The following is a 14,016-nucleotide window of genomic DNA, read 5'->3' as shown; positions in this document are numbered from 1 at the left end:
GTTTAAGGCTAGGCAAATATTTCCTAGACTTGACTCCAAAAGCATGACCCATAAAAGGAAAATGAATATGTTAGATTTCATCAAAAGTAAAATATTTGCTCTGCAAAAGTCCTGGGTGTGACCTGGGGCAAGTTGTAATAAAGTGGTAGACAACTTTATTAAGAGTATGTAAAGACAATGTAGAATGGGAGAAAACATTTGCAAATCACATATCTAACAAAGGACTTATATCTAGAATATATAAATAATTATCAAAACTAAACAGTGAAAAAAATCTAGTTGGATAATGGGCAAATGATATTTCAGTAGAGAATATTTGCCAGTGAAAATGGCAAATAAGCACATGAAAGGATGTTTAACGTCATTAGCCATCAGGAAAATGCAAATTAAAACCACAATCACTGCACACAACCACACAATCTCCACACACCTACAAGAATGGCTGAAATACACACACACACACACAACACCAAATCTGAAGGGAATACAAATAAACTAGATTACTCATAGGTTGCTACTGGGAATTTAAATGGTATAGACACTCTCGAAAATAGTCTCATGATTTCTTTAAAAACTGAACACGCAACTACCACACAACCCAGTAATTTGCACTCTTGGGAATTTATCCCAGAGATATAAAGATTTATATGCACAAAACCCTGTGAATAAATGTTTGAAGTGGCTTTATTTGTAATACCCCCAAACTAGAAACAACCCAGATGTCCTACAATGAGTGAACAGTTGAACAGATTGTAGTATATCCATGCTATGGAACACTATTCAGCAATAAAAATGAATTATTGATACAACACAATGACCTGGATGAATCTCTAGAGAATTATATTGAGTGAAAAAAAGCCAATTTCAAAGGCTATATATAGTATGATTCTATGTATACATCATTCTTGAAATGACAAAATTATAGTAGTGGTAAACAATTTAGTGATTACTGGGGTTAAGGAGAGAATGGGGGCAGCAGGAGGGAAGTGAATGTGACTATAAAGGAACAGACAGCTTGATGGTTTATGTATACTGTGAGAGTTTCCTGGGAGATAAACATGCATTTGCTTTTAGGTAAATCCGTACAGCCTTTTATGAATTCTGCTAGAGTTCTCCTTAGAAAAATATATAGCACACATCAAGATTATATAGTAAAAGCCACTTCTATTTTCTTCTATTACTTTTATGGTCTTGTTTTTCACATTTAACTTAATCTCTTTGTACATTAGGGATGGTAGATATGATGTGAGGTAGGATTCTATTTGATTTTTTTTCGAATGTAGACTTAGCTCTTCTAATACTCTAGAATAGAATGGGAGAAAATATTTGCAAACCACATATCTAACAAGACTAGTATCTGGAATATATAAAGAATTATTTAAACAGTGAAAAATATTCAATTGGATAATGTGCAAAAGATATTTGAATGAAGAATATGTATATACAAATAAGCACATGAAAAGATGTTCATGTGCTTTTACCACTCATTTGAGATAGCATCTAATCATTCAAAAAATTCTTACATTTATTTATACTGTGCATGTTTGGTCTTTTATATCTGTCTCCTTTACATTTTTATTTATCCCTTTGTGTAAAAATCACTGTCATAAGGCATTTAGGGCCAAGAAAATGTTCCCAGTTAGAATTATCAGTCACCTACCTCACTATCCATGAACTCACTAGCTGAGTAACCTTTGACAAGTAGAGGTCTCTGAACCTCAGTTTCTCTACCTATGAAATAGAGCTAAAATACAATTCTACGTATTATATGTAGCATACTGAGATCCTCTTCCTTTAAAAGACTACTAATATGGTAAAAGGATCAATGCAACAAGTAGAGCTAAAATAAAAATAAAAAAATAAAAATAATTTTTAAAAAGCCTACTAATGCAAAATTTTGTAAGAAGTTATGTTTAGCCAGGTGAGGTGGCTCACGCCTGTAATCCCAGCACTTTGAGATGTCAAGGTGGGGAGAACACAAGGTCGGGAGTTCGAGACCAGCCTGACCAACATGGTGAAACCACATCTCTACTAAAAATACAAAAATTACCCGGTGTGGTCATGCACACCTGTAATCCCAGCTACTCAGGAGGCTGAGGCGGGAGACTCACTTGAACCTGGGAGGCGGAGGTTGCAGTGAGCCAAGATTGTGTCATTGTACTCCAGTCTGGATGACAGAGCAAGACTCCATCTCAAAAAAAGAAGTTATGCTTACCTTGTTTAGCCCTAAAATCTTGTTTATAATAATCTTTAAAAAAAAAAAAAAAAAAGACTTTGAATTTTGAGATAGTTTTGGATTTACAGAAGAGGCATAAAAATGGTACAGAGAGTTCCAATATATCTTTCACTCAGCTTCTTCTTACGGTAATGTCCTATGTAACCATAGTACAATGATCAAAACTAAGTAACCTCAGTACAGTACTAATGTCCAAACTGTAGACTTTATTAAGATTTCACCAGTTTTTTCCACTAAGGTCCATTTACAATTCTATGATCCAATCAGGATTTCATACTGCATTTACTTGTCATGTCTCCTGAGTGTTCTCCAATCCATGACAGTTTCTTAGTCTTTCGTTGTTTTTTATGACCTTGACACTTTTGAAGAGTATTGCTCAGTTATGACCTTGATGCTTTTGAAGAGTACTGCTCAGTTATTTTGATAATAGCCCTTTTCTCTCAAAATAGTTATTTTTTAATCAATAGCATATCATTGTGTTCTATTTTCTTATTTCCAACAGCTTTATTAAAATATAATTGATAAATTGAAATTTTATATATTCATCACCTCACCTAGTTACCATTCGTGCATGTGTGCGTGTGAGAACATTTAAAATCTACTCTCTCCACAAATTTCAAGTATATAAGACAGTATTTGTTACTATATTTCCTGTGCTGTACATTAGGTCTCTAGAACTTATTCCTTCCTACATATGGGTGTGACTGGTAGACACATATAACTAAAAACACTACCTTTTTTTTTTTTTTTTTTGAGACAGTTTTGCTCTGTCTCCCAGGCTGCAGTGCAGTGTTGCAATTTCAGCTCACTGCAACCTGTGTCCCAAGTTCAAGTCATTCTCCCACCTCAGCCTCCCGAGTAGCTGGGACTATAGGCATACACCACCACAGCCAGCTAATTTTTGTATTTTTCATAGAGATGAAGTTTCACCATGTTGACCAGGTTAGTTTCATACTCCTGGCATCAAGTGATCCACCCAACTCCACCTCCCAAAGTGTTGGGATTACAGGTGTGAACCACTGCACTAAACACCACTTGATACTGATTTTTCCTACTGGAGGAGATGGGATTCCAGGGTCTCAATTATTATTTGTGCATTTTGGTTTCTACATGCAAAATGAAAGGTAGGCTAAAAGCTGCAAATTCTTTCCTAAAAGAAGAAGAAAAATGATGTAACTCTCTTCTCCTCTCCCCCCACACAACTGGAAAGGGTTAGCTTAGGACCATGAGTGAAACTTCCACACTTGCTTAATTTCACACATTATGCATAGTTACTATTAGCACATGTGCTTCCAATCACCCCCATCTTACAAACAGTGCAAATGTGGGTGCTAAGATAATTGAACCTGCCAAACATATTTGACATCCCAATGCCCTTGGAAAAGCTATCGGCTAAACCCAGATATATATGTACATCTCAGCAGTTCTATTTTATTAAAATCACAACATTTCCACCCAATTTAAACTCACTGTGATAGCACATGTCGTGACGGATTTGGGTGGTGGTTTCCTTTCCAGTTGGCTCTAAGAATATTGTATTAAGCCAGACCACAATCAGATGCCAAGTCCATGATTAGCTTTCTCTTTCCACTTGGGTCTCTTTTGTTTTTTTCAGCAGATATGCAGTGCTGGATACAGCCATTTGTGGGTGGGCTGAGGATGGGATCTGTTAAAAGAGATGTGATAATGGCTGTGAAAATCCACTTTAAGTGCTGCAACCCTTGTTACTTTAAATGTTATCTGTGAATTTCCTGCTAAGGGTTGCATTTCTGTAATAGTGTTTGCAAATTGGTGGCCCCTGGGCCAAATATGGCTCACAGATGCGTTTTATTTGGCCAGCTCAGTGTTATAAAAGCATCTGAATTTGTGGCCAATATTTACATATTAAGAGATTCTACACAAAAATCTAGATTTCTGTCTTCTCGTAGAAACTCGATGTGACCACATTGGGCCCACTTTTCCACGTGGCAACAATTGGCTGTGACTGAATTGCAGCTGGCTCTTTGAGACAGAGTATGTACCATCTGGTTAGCATAATATCTATCCAGCCTACTTGTCTCATTTATGTAACTTGCTGCATCTCTGTGAGTGTTTGGATTTTCAACACTGGTTTATCAAGATCCAGAGATCAAGGATCAAGAGAACTAATTATCTAAGCTTCTAGTCAGACAAAGTAAGAAACAGTATGATGAGAAAAGAAAAAGTATGATAAGTCTTAGTCTGGGTTTCTTCAACAGTAGACTTGAGAGAAGGATTCAAGTGCAAGTAGTTTATTTGGGAAGTGAACCCAGGAAACACTGGCAGGGGAATGGAGTGAAGCTGGAGAAGAGGAGGCAACCATGAAGAATGTAATGTCAAGCGAGTAACTGCTGTGCTCACCTGAAGCTTCATCCTTCTGGAGGATTGTAGGAGAGAGTGTAAAGTAGGGAGCCTCAAAGTCACCCCAGCAAGCGGCAAGAAAGCAGGAAAATTTGTTTGCCTATTCCATCAGGTATTGGTTTATGCCTCTTGGAAGCAGCAAATTAGCATTTCTAGTCTCCCATGTCTGTGCACAGATTGTCCCTAGAAGTCAGAGAAAACCCTCAGGCAAAGATCCCCCAAATTGTAAATTGGTGCTATAAGCACGGAAACGTAAGACGCGGGGGATATGTGAAGGGTATCAGCAGCACCAGCCACACCATGCTTCCAAGGAAGGGCACAATGATAATTTTGTTCCACAGAATAGAGACGAAGCACTTGTTATTTGCTGACCAGCAACGCAAACTTTCTCTCCCTCGTGATAACTGCTCATCCTCTGAAGCAAGTCCTAAAGTTCCCCAAATGGGCCTTCACTTCCTGCTGCTCGCTTCTAGTTCCTGAGTAAAAGGATGTATCATCCAAACTGCCCAAAGCAAAAGAATTGTAAGGATCCTAAGAGTGTCTTTTGAAGTTGACAATGGACCTTAGTCCCCTTATTCTTGGCTTGTATTTCTTTATTACAAAGCGAGGACATTTAAGCACTTTCCATAGTGAGCCCATGATCAGAATCCAGATGTGAGCAGGCTGCCTTCATTTTTTGACTGCTAACAATGGTGAGTCATGTGAGGATTGGATGTGACTCAAATATGAGCCCAGTGCATGTGAATGCTTCAGTCATGCCAATGTTTCCTTTGGTGAGAATCCCTCCTAATGTCCAAGCATAGTGATATGTTTATAGTATTTTTTTTTTACTAGAATAGCAGAAAATTATGTTATGTAATTATTTACATTGAGTTTCAATTACTAATTGATCCAATCCTGCTGCTATGACAACTGACGGCACTCACTCGATGAAAACTGACTGTAATCTCCTAAAGAACAAGGGCAATATTGCCAGCATTTAGAATCTGCCTGTACACAGTATGTGCTTGACGAGTTCCATTACGCATTCTTTGCTGCTTGGCACATCATAAGTGCTTAACAATTATATATTTGCTCTACGTTTTTTTCTCTTCCTGCCTTTCCTTCCTCCCTCTTTGCCTCAGTTTATTATTAGAGGTGGAATAGGGTTCATAAAAGAACATTCTAGATGATGATATGTAGAAACAAGTTAAATGGGGTTGGGAAAAAGCTAGTTCCTTAAACTTTAGGTGTCTAAGAAGGGATTTTTTAAGGTCTAGTATGTTTTCCTGACCAGAAAAAGACTCTAAATGACAACAAGCTGGGCTAGGCATAATTACACTCCAAACCCTGCGTAGCCATAATGTTGGATATTGACTCTTGGGTTACAGAATTTTTTTGCCAAATTGATTTTCTCTTTGGGGAATCCATCTTAATGTGATTTTATTAGGTTTAACTAGAATAGCACAGAAAATTATTAAATACATGGCAATTAGAGTCAGATTCAGTTACTCAAGAGGAGCCATGCAAAGTCAATCCACATTGATGACATTGTTGATTAATATTTTGTATAATTGTTCAAGAAGAGTGTGCATATTCAGAATAGGGCCAAATAAACCAGTTGACCCTTGAACAACATAGGGGTTATGGGCACTGGCCCACCACACAGTTGAAAATTCACATATAACTTTTGCCTTAACTACTACTAATTTAACTACTACTTAAATACTACTAGCCTTCTTTTGACCAAGAGCCTTGTTGACAACATAAACAGATTAACCCATATTTTGTATGTATTATATACTGTATTCTTACAATAAAATAAGCTAAAGAAAAGAAAATGTTACTAAGAAAATCACAAAGAGGAGAAAATATATTTACTATTCATTAAGTGGAAGTGGATCATTATAAAGGTCTTCATTCTTGTCATCTTCACATTGTGTAGGCTGAGGAGGAAGAGGAAGACAGGGGCTGGTCTTCCTGTGTGTGAAAGAGGAGCTACACCTAAAAACCATCTTAAACTTTCACTCCCACTATCACTATGTTGTTAGCACCCTCAATTAAAGCAGAGATTTCCCTCCTGGAAATCACTATGAGTCTGTTACAATCACTAGGTGCTTGATACAATGAAAATATTTTCCTTGAAAGAGGCAACATTCATCCAGAATTACCATTGGACCTATATTTCATGTGAGGGATATTGCTTATGACTGCTCATTAATTGAGTGCTATGTTCCATTATAGCAATTCATGAAAACTACTATAGGATGTTGATATTCTTATTCCTTTCTGCAGATAAGGAAACCGAGGCTGCAATAAGGTTAAGAAACTTGCCTCCAAGATGTCATAGAGCTATTAGGTGTAAGACTCATCACTCCTGTACACTGGTGTGGATTGTCTCAGGTGAGCCATCATTCCATTATTACCTAGTAGGGAGGAAGAAATGGTCATAAAAGAGATGGAGCCAACTCCAGAATTCTGTATATGGGGGTTTGGGGGATGACAATCTAGTTGGGGCAAGGTGGAGGTGGTTTTTTCAGAAAATTCACTTGGAAGCTATGGTTACACTGCAAACTCATATTTTTTTAAAAAAACTTACTTGGTTGGAGTGACTTGAAGAGGAGAGTTGATGAACTTATAGGGGAGTCTGAGATCACCAACCACCCCTGAGTAGTGACCTTAAGCCACCATTAAGTTTATCCAATAGCATTTGTTTAAGCAGCTTCCATGTGCCAGGAAACACACAGCTGGTCCTTTGTGTAAGTCACCCAAGAAAACCAGGGGAGAAAAAAGTAGTACTGACCAAATTATGTCATCATTTGAAAGGTGGAAATTCAGAAATATCCAAGATTCACAATAAGAGTAAATACTATGGCTTTTTAAACAAATGGTTCTAATCTAAATGATCATTATCATCTCTCAGGACTAGAGATTTTATTTTTCTCACAGAGTATGTGGTCTGCAGGCACACAGCTTGCATAATTCCTGAACACATTCCTCAAGGCTTTACGATTGTGTGTGTGTGTGTGTGTGTGTGTGTGTGTGTGAGAGAGAGAGAGAGAGAGAGAGAGAGAGAGAGAGAGAGAAAGATAAGAGAGAGAAAGAGAGACAGAGAGAGAATGTTACAGGGAGGATGCATGACTCCCTGCTGTGATCTGACAACATTCAGGAAATTCAGAGTTAACATTCTTACTGTCAGCAGTCACATAGGAGACTGGGCCTCAATCTCAGCATTCCTAGGCTGTCATCAGCCTCACGATTTCAGTGTGCCTCAGTGTCTGTTTTGTATTTAATTTTCCCCCACATACAACACCACAAGACCTGTCCGTGGTTTTGCTGTTAGAGAATGGTTAATATCTAAAGAGGGTGGGTGCCCTTACCAAGCATCAACAGGGGAGATCTCAAGCTAGAAAGATAATGATCAGTTTCATGGAGAAAACCACATAGGCACAAACACCAGAAACTGATATTTAAACCCCAAACTCATAAAGGACCCCACATTTTTACATTAGCTGTTTTTGTCTGTTTCTCCTCATCAGCAAACATATGTTCTCCATGGAACCAGCCCAGCGCATCTGAACCAGTTACTATTTCTGTAAGAAGTGGGAGGGGGGAGGAGAAAGAAAGAAGACATTTTACATTACCATTCTCATGTGGTGCTATAAATATTTGCCCACAGCCATGAGGTCTCATTTGCATGAATGATACCATAAAAGCCACCTGTGCCTCTGTGAACTAAGGCATCTCTCACTCTGTCCTAAGTGTACTTCTTAAATGCTGGGTGAGCTCTTTGATCAGAGAGAACTTAGTTTAACTCCCAGCTCTGCAACATAACATTGTCTGACCTTGAGAAACATAATTGACTTCCCCATTTCCCAATTTCAACTATCCCATTCTCCGACTACTGTCTTCTACCTACCAATTCCCTGCCACCATCAGTTCAACAACACTTTGCCACCTATCAGGATCTTGCTCCCTTGATCTATACAAGTGTTTCACCATCCCTTACCTCTTGCCTGGCATCTTTTTACTCATTATCCATTTAAAAAATCCATGGCCATTCAGCAATTCTTCTCTTGAGTATATTTTTAATATCCTTGTTCCTCTCCTTTGGCATATTTGCTTGGCTAAATTACAAACCTAATTATGTCCACCTCTTTGCCTCCTCCTCACCTGAGCCTGTACAGTTAGATATGTTTGGAGGAAAACACATAATCTTACTGACTAGTTTCATTAAGTTTACGACCACCATCTTCAGCTGTGCCTTCTGCTGCCTGGCAACCACTCTGCTTCCCTGGCCAGTTCACTGTCTCATTTTCCTAGCTGAGGATCTCATACATCCTCTGCTCTTTTAAACCTTCCACCCCCACTCTCCCTTTGCTTCCTATTTTCCCAAGAAAAAGAAAGGAATCAGAAGAGAGAATTTCCACAAACTCCCACTTCTACCTCTACCCATATCCCTGTATCTCATGTCTGTTCATGTGGATGAACACTCTCTGCTCTCAGCTGAGCAAACCTTGCCGCTTCTTTCTCTCCTGCATCATAGGACTTTTTTCTGTATTCAAACCATTCCCATACTAGCACGCTGTTATTCCATTTTACTGAAAATCTTTCTTTTGACCCCACTTCCTCTGTAGCTGTAGCCTCCATTTCTCCCTTTCCCTTTATAGCAAAACTCTTTGAAAGTACACTCTATTCAATAGTCACTATCTCTAATTTCTCCCAACTCTTTCCTGAACACATTCAAATCAGTGTTTTGCACCAATTAAAGCATTCTTATCAAGACCACCAATAACTTCCATGCTTCTAAATGCAATGATATGCACTGCGTGTATATTCTTGAATGATGAATGAATCACTCTAAACCTCATTTTCTTCATATGTAAAATGAGATAATAATATCAACTTTTGATATTTGTTGTGGGGACTGATTACTATAGGAAAAGAATTTTGCAGAATAAGTGCAAAATTATATATTAAGCAAAAGAAGTTTGCTACATTTTGAGAGAAAATATTTACCTGCAAAGACTCTGCAGCTTCCTTAAATGCTGAACCTACAGTGAAAGGTGTTGCTCACACATTTCCTCTCATTCCTCTAAAGATGGGAACTTTCATTTTCCTAAATTTGATATGTTGAAAGATGAGAATGTATGTTGTTTGCTGATGAGATTGTGGGACCTCCTTCCAGTGAGGGGAAGGGCAAGGCATCTGAGTTGAAGAGACATCAGCACATTGAGTTTGTTCATTAAATAGAACCCCAAATACATGTGCCACCTTTTGAAAATAATTGAAATCTGTTGGGGAAGAGAGAGCGAGAGGCATGCAAGGAGAGATGGCTGAGAACTGAGCACTGCACCTATTTGGATAAAGACAGTAAAAGGATGGAACAGTCTAGCCAATCTCATTGGCAAGTAGGTGAGCCAGGGGAAGGCCTCTAGAAGATTAAACGTTTCTCTGCAAGACTCCCATCATAGCCTGCTGGCGGGAATATGCATTCCTAAAACTCTCGGGGGCAATTCGACAATGTATATTTAAAAAGTTTGAAATGTGAAAGGAGCACGTTCTTTGATCTAGTCATTCAATTTCTAGGAATTTATCCTAAGGAAATAATCATGGATATGCACAGAGGTTTAGTTGTTTAGTTTCGAGACAGTTTGCTACAACATGGCCCATACTATAGTTAAAAAAAAAAACTAGAAAAATATAAATGTTCACCAATAAGGAATTGGTTAAATAAATCATTTATTCTATATAATGGCATTCAATGCAGTCATTAAAAAAATATGCTGGAGATTATATTACATGATGTTGAAATATGTTCACAGTGCATTTTTTAGCAAAACAGGCTACAAAACATTATTTAGAGAATGATTTACATTTTTATAAGTTTTTAAGAAGAAATTTGAGAGACTTTGTAACCAAATAGTAATAGGTGTGGGATTACAAGTGATTTTCATTTTCTTTTTACTTATTTATATTTTAAAATTTTTCTACAAGTATACATTATTTATATAATAAAAGTTAAATCCACAGAGTAAAGTTCTCTCTCAAGCCAGTATAGGACCTTTTTTCTTTCTCCTGGCCCCTAATGATCATATGCAAATAGACTGAGACTGAAGATGCACACAAGTTAATAGGCACACAGCAAGAGGGGAGCGACTTGATATTTTTAAAGAATGTCCATCCATCATTCATTTGCCAAACATTGATGTGTGAACCATGTTTGGCACTATACGAATATCCAGCCAGCAATGAGATTAACGTGGCCTTTCATCCTCATGTAGTTTTTCTTTTACTAGAGAAAACAGATAGTAAGCAAATAATTGTGCAAGTATGGGGATTATTGCAGAAGAAAAATTTAGTTGTGACAGAGCACATAGAAGGATTTATCCCAGTCTGCGGGGTGAAATTCTTCAGGCTTTAGATACATGGGAAGGAACACTCCGGACTGATTTCTGCCTTTCTGATTTCTCCCATGATGTGTCTAAGGGAAACTGCCAGTGTGATCCAACTGGACAATGTCCTATTGCTGTCCTATTGCTAGAGTGATAATAGAATCACAGTTCCTAGCCATGAATACTTCAAGCCCCAGCTCTGCTGCTTCTAGCTGCGTGACCTCATACAAGTCACTTCATGTCTGGTTTTACTCTCAATAGTACTCTCAGAATGAGCTGATTGGTTTAGACAACTCAACAACAACAATAAAAATCTGGAACTGTAAGACTTCAGAGGGCCACAAAGACTCACAGCAGAGGGAAGAGACTCTGGCTTGGGAATGGATCCAAGGGTAACTAACCTACCTTGGTTAAGGTGGGGTGGGAAAAATCAGAGAAGATTCCCAGACGGGACCTCAGGTCTTGAAAGGTGAACAGGAATTTGCCAACACGGGAGCCTGAGGATGGGGCCAAGCCCTGAATGTTTGTGCGGCAGAAACCCAATTGACGTACAGGGAGGGGGGCCATTGAAAGTGAGTGTGGAGGGAGGATTGTGCTCTAAGAGAAAGCAGAACCATCAACAGTTTGAAGTAAAGAACTAATAGAAACAGATCTGCCTATGGTGTTGGGGACATTTGAGAGGGTCAGGCTGGAAGCAGGGAGACCAGTGAGAAGACTGTTGCAATAGTGCCCAGACAGAGTGAGACACGAGAAGGGGAGATGGGAGAGAACATGACACTGGACACTGCAGATGGAGGCAGGGCTTGGGGGCCAGTTGACTGAATGCAGCGAGGCAGGTGCGTGGTCTGGTCAACTGGACAGACTCATTGCAACCAGGAGGAGAGGTTGGCTTTGGGTGGGAGAAATTATGGATTCCATACTGGTCCCATTCAGTCTGAGATGCTGTTCAGAAGGTGATGTGGAGATTTTCAACAGGGAGTTAGATGTACAAGAGTTCCAGAGGTAGGTCTGTGTAGAAGGCATATTTGAAAGCCTCAGCTTATTACCCATTCATTGAAATCATGAGAATAGGCAAGACCACCAGTGAGGAAATGAGACCAAGGGTGAACTTCAGAGCACCAATATTTAAGGAATACATGGAAGAAAGCGAGCCAACAACAGCGAGGCTCGAAACAATGGCCAGAGAGAAAGAGAGAAATAAAATCACTGAGTTGTTTTACTCTTTGATTTCTCTCTGTCTTGTTGGAGGACCAAATGCAACATCACATTTAGTTATCTGGGGAGGAAAAGGGTCCTTTTGAGTCCAGGTAGGGACTAGGAAGAGGTGGAATATGGGACTGGGTGGGTATGAGGCAACTAGGCATTATCCCTTTAGCCCAGGTTGGATTGAGGAATGGGGGGAATAAGGCTGTGCAACTTCTTATACTTCTAGAAAAAGAGAGGTGGGACATTTCGGCTGGAGTTAGATATTTGTTGTTTAGTTTATGACATAGGTGGAATCATCATTCATCCCAGGGACAGAGAACTATCTCCTTCTAGCAAGCTCTCCTTGAGGAAATTTCAGATTTAAGTCAGCAAGGGATTGATTCAAGTTATCTAGATATGCTTTGGCTCCGAATAGAGCCAAAATCAAGATATTTTTAGGGATGAGCCTGAGATCCACACTCATCAGCAGGAAGCCAGCACCTACAGGCAGGCCCTGATTCTGTAACACTCAGCCCACCCTGCATATAAGCCATGGCACCCAGGGCCATGAGAAGGAGGCTGTGTGGGATTCTCTGAACTTCTACCTGGACAAGTGGTCATATCTCCCCTCACAAGAGTGAAGTGATATGTAATTTCATGATCTGTGCAATTTGACCTTCAGGAAAGAAATATAAGCCAAAGTGAGCTGTGGATTTTGAAGAGAAGGATGGTAATGTGGGTATCAAAACCAACCCTTTGTTTGTGCCATGCAATCAGAAGAATGAGGATAACTGCCCAAGTATGAGCTGATGAGCATGCCTTTTGTCGACAGTTGTTCAGTAGCTCTGCTAAGGAGCAAGCTCCCATGGTTAATGACCCACAGAGTAATAACACTGCATACACTTAAGTGGTAATAGTGCACTGGGGAAAATTCAAACAGCACTTTTGGGGAAGAACAAAGTGATTTTCAGGCCTTCAGAATTTGCTACTGTACACTCAGAGAACGTGGCTTCTCTGACTGGGGAATGAAAGCCATCCAACATGTGGCCCTTCCTGCCGCCTGAGTTTTGAGCCAGGCACCAGGCTGCACCCTCCCCTCCAGGCTGCTGTTCTGCAAATAGAGACCCCTTCTCTTCCCCCTAATATGATTTGTACTCCCTCTTTTGCCCTCAGAGCCCCACCCCTCAGGACGTTTGTACTTGCAATTCTCTTTGCTTGAACTCTCTTCCTTCAGATGCCCATCTGGCTCACCAGTTACTGTCTTTGAGTATCTGTCCAGTTGTCACCTTACTTTTTTTTTTTTCGAGATGGAGTCTTGCCCTGTCACCCAAGCTGGAGTGTAATGGCATGACCTCAGCTCACTGCAACCTCCACCTCCCAGGTTCAAGCAATTCTCCTGCCTCAGCTTCCTGAGGACTGAGATTACAGGCACGCACTGAGATTACAGGCACACACCTGGCTAATTTTTTGTATCTTTAGTAGAGAAGGGGTTTCACCATATTGGCCAGGCTGGTCACCTCACTTTTAAGTCACTTGGAATGGCAAATCCAATTCTAAAATGGCAGCCCACCAAACTGACTCAGTTTCTAGTTTATCTCACTGTCATGCATATGGGGACCCTAAAACACATTACAATGACTCAGAGACTGGAACTCTGTTTCTTTCTCTGTTTTAGCTCATAAAACCAGTCACACAAGGAATTTTTTTTTATATATATAACAAAGTTCACTCAAGTTTAGGGGAAGATGGATGTCATGGTTTGTGTCACAACAGGGCAAACAATTTTAATATTCAGGACAATATATAATGAACTCATACACTGAACTTTAGACATCCCTATTT

The sequence above is a fragment of the Aotus nancymaae genome, unplaced genomic scaffold (genome assembly GCF_030222135.1).
Source record: "Aotus nancymaae isolate 86718 unplaced genomic scaffold, 86718_ANA_hifiasm-v0.15.2.pri h1tg000012l, whole genome shotgun sequence".
Classification (NCBI taxonomy): domain Eukaryota; kingdom Metazoa; phylum Chordata; class Mammalia; order Primates; family Aotidae; genus Aotus; species Aotus nancymaae.
The sequence above is the reverse complement of the archived record's forward strand: the minus strand, read 5'-3'. Positions refer to the sequence as shown.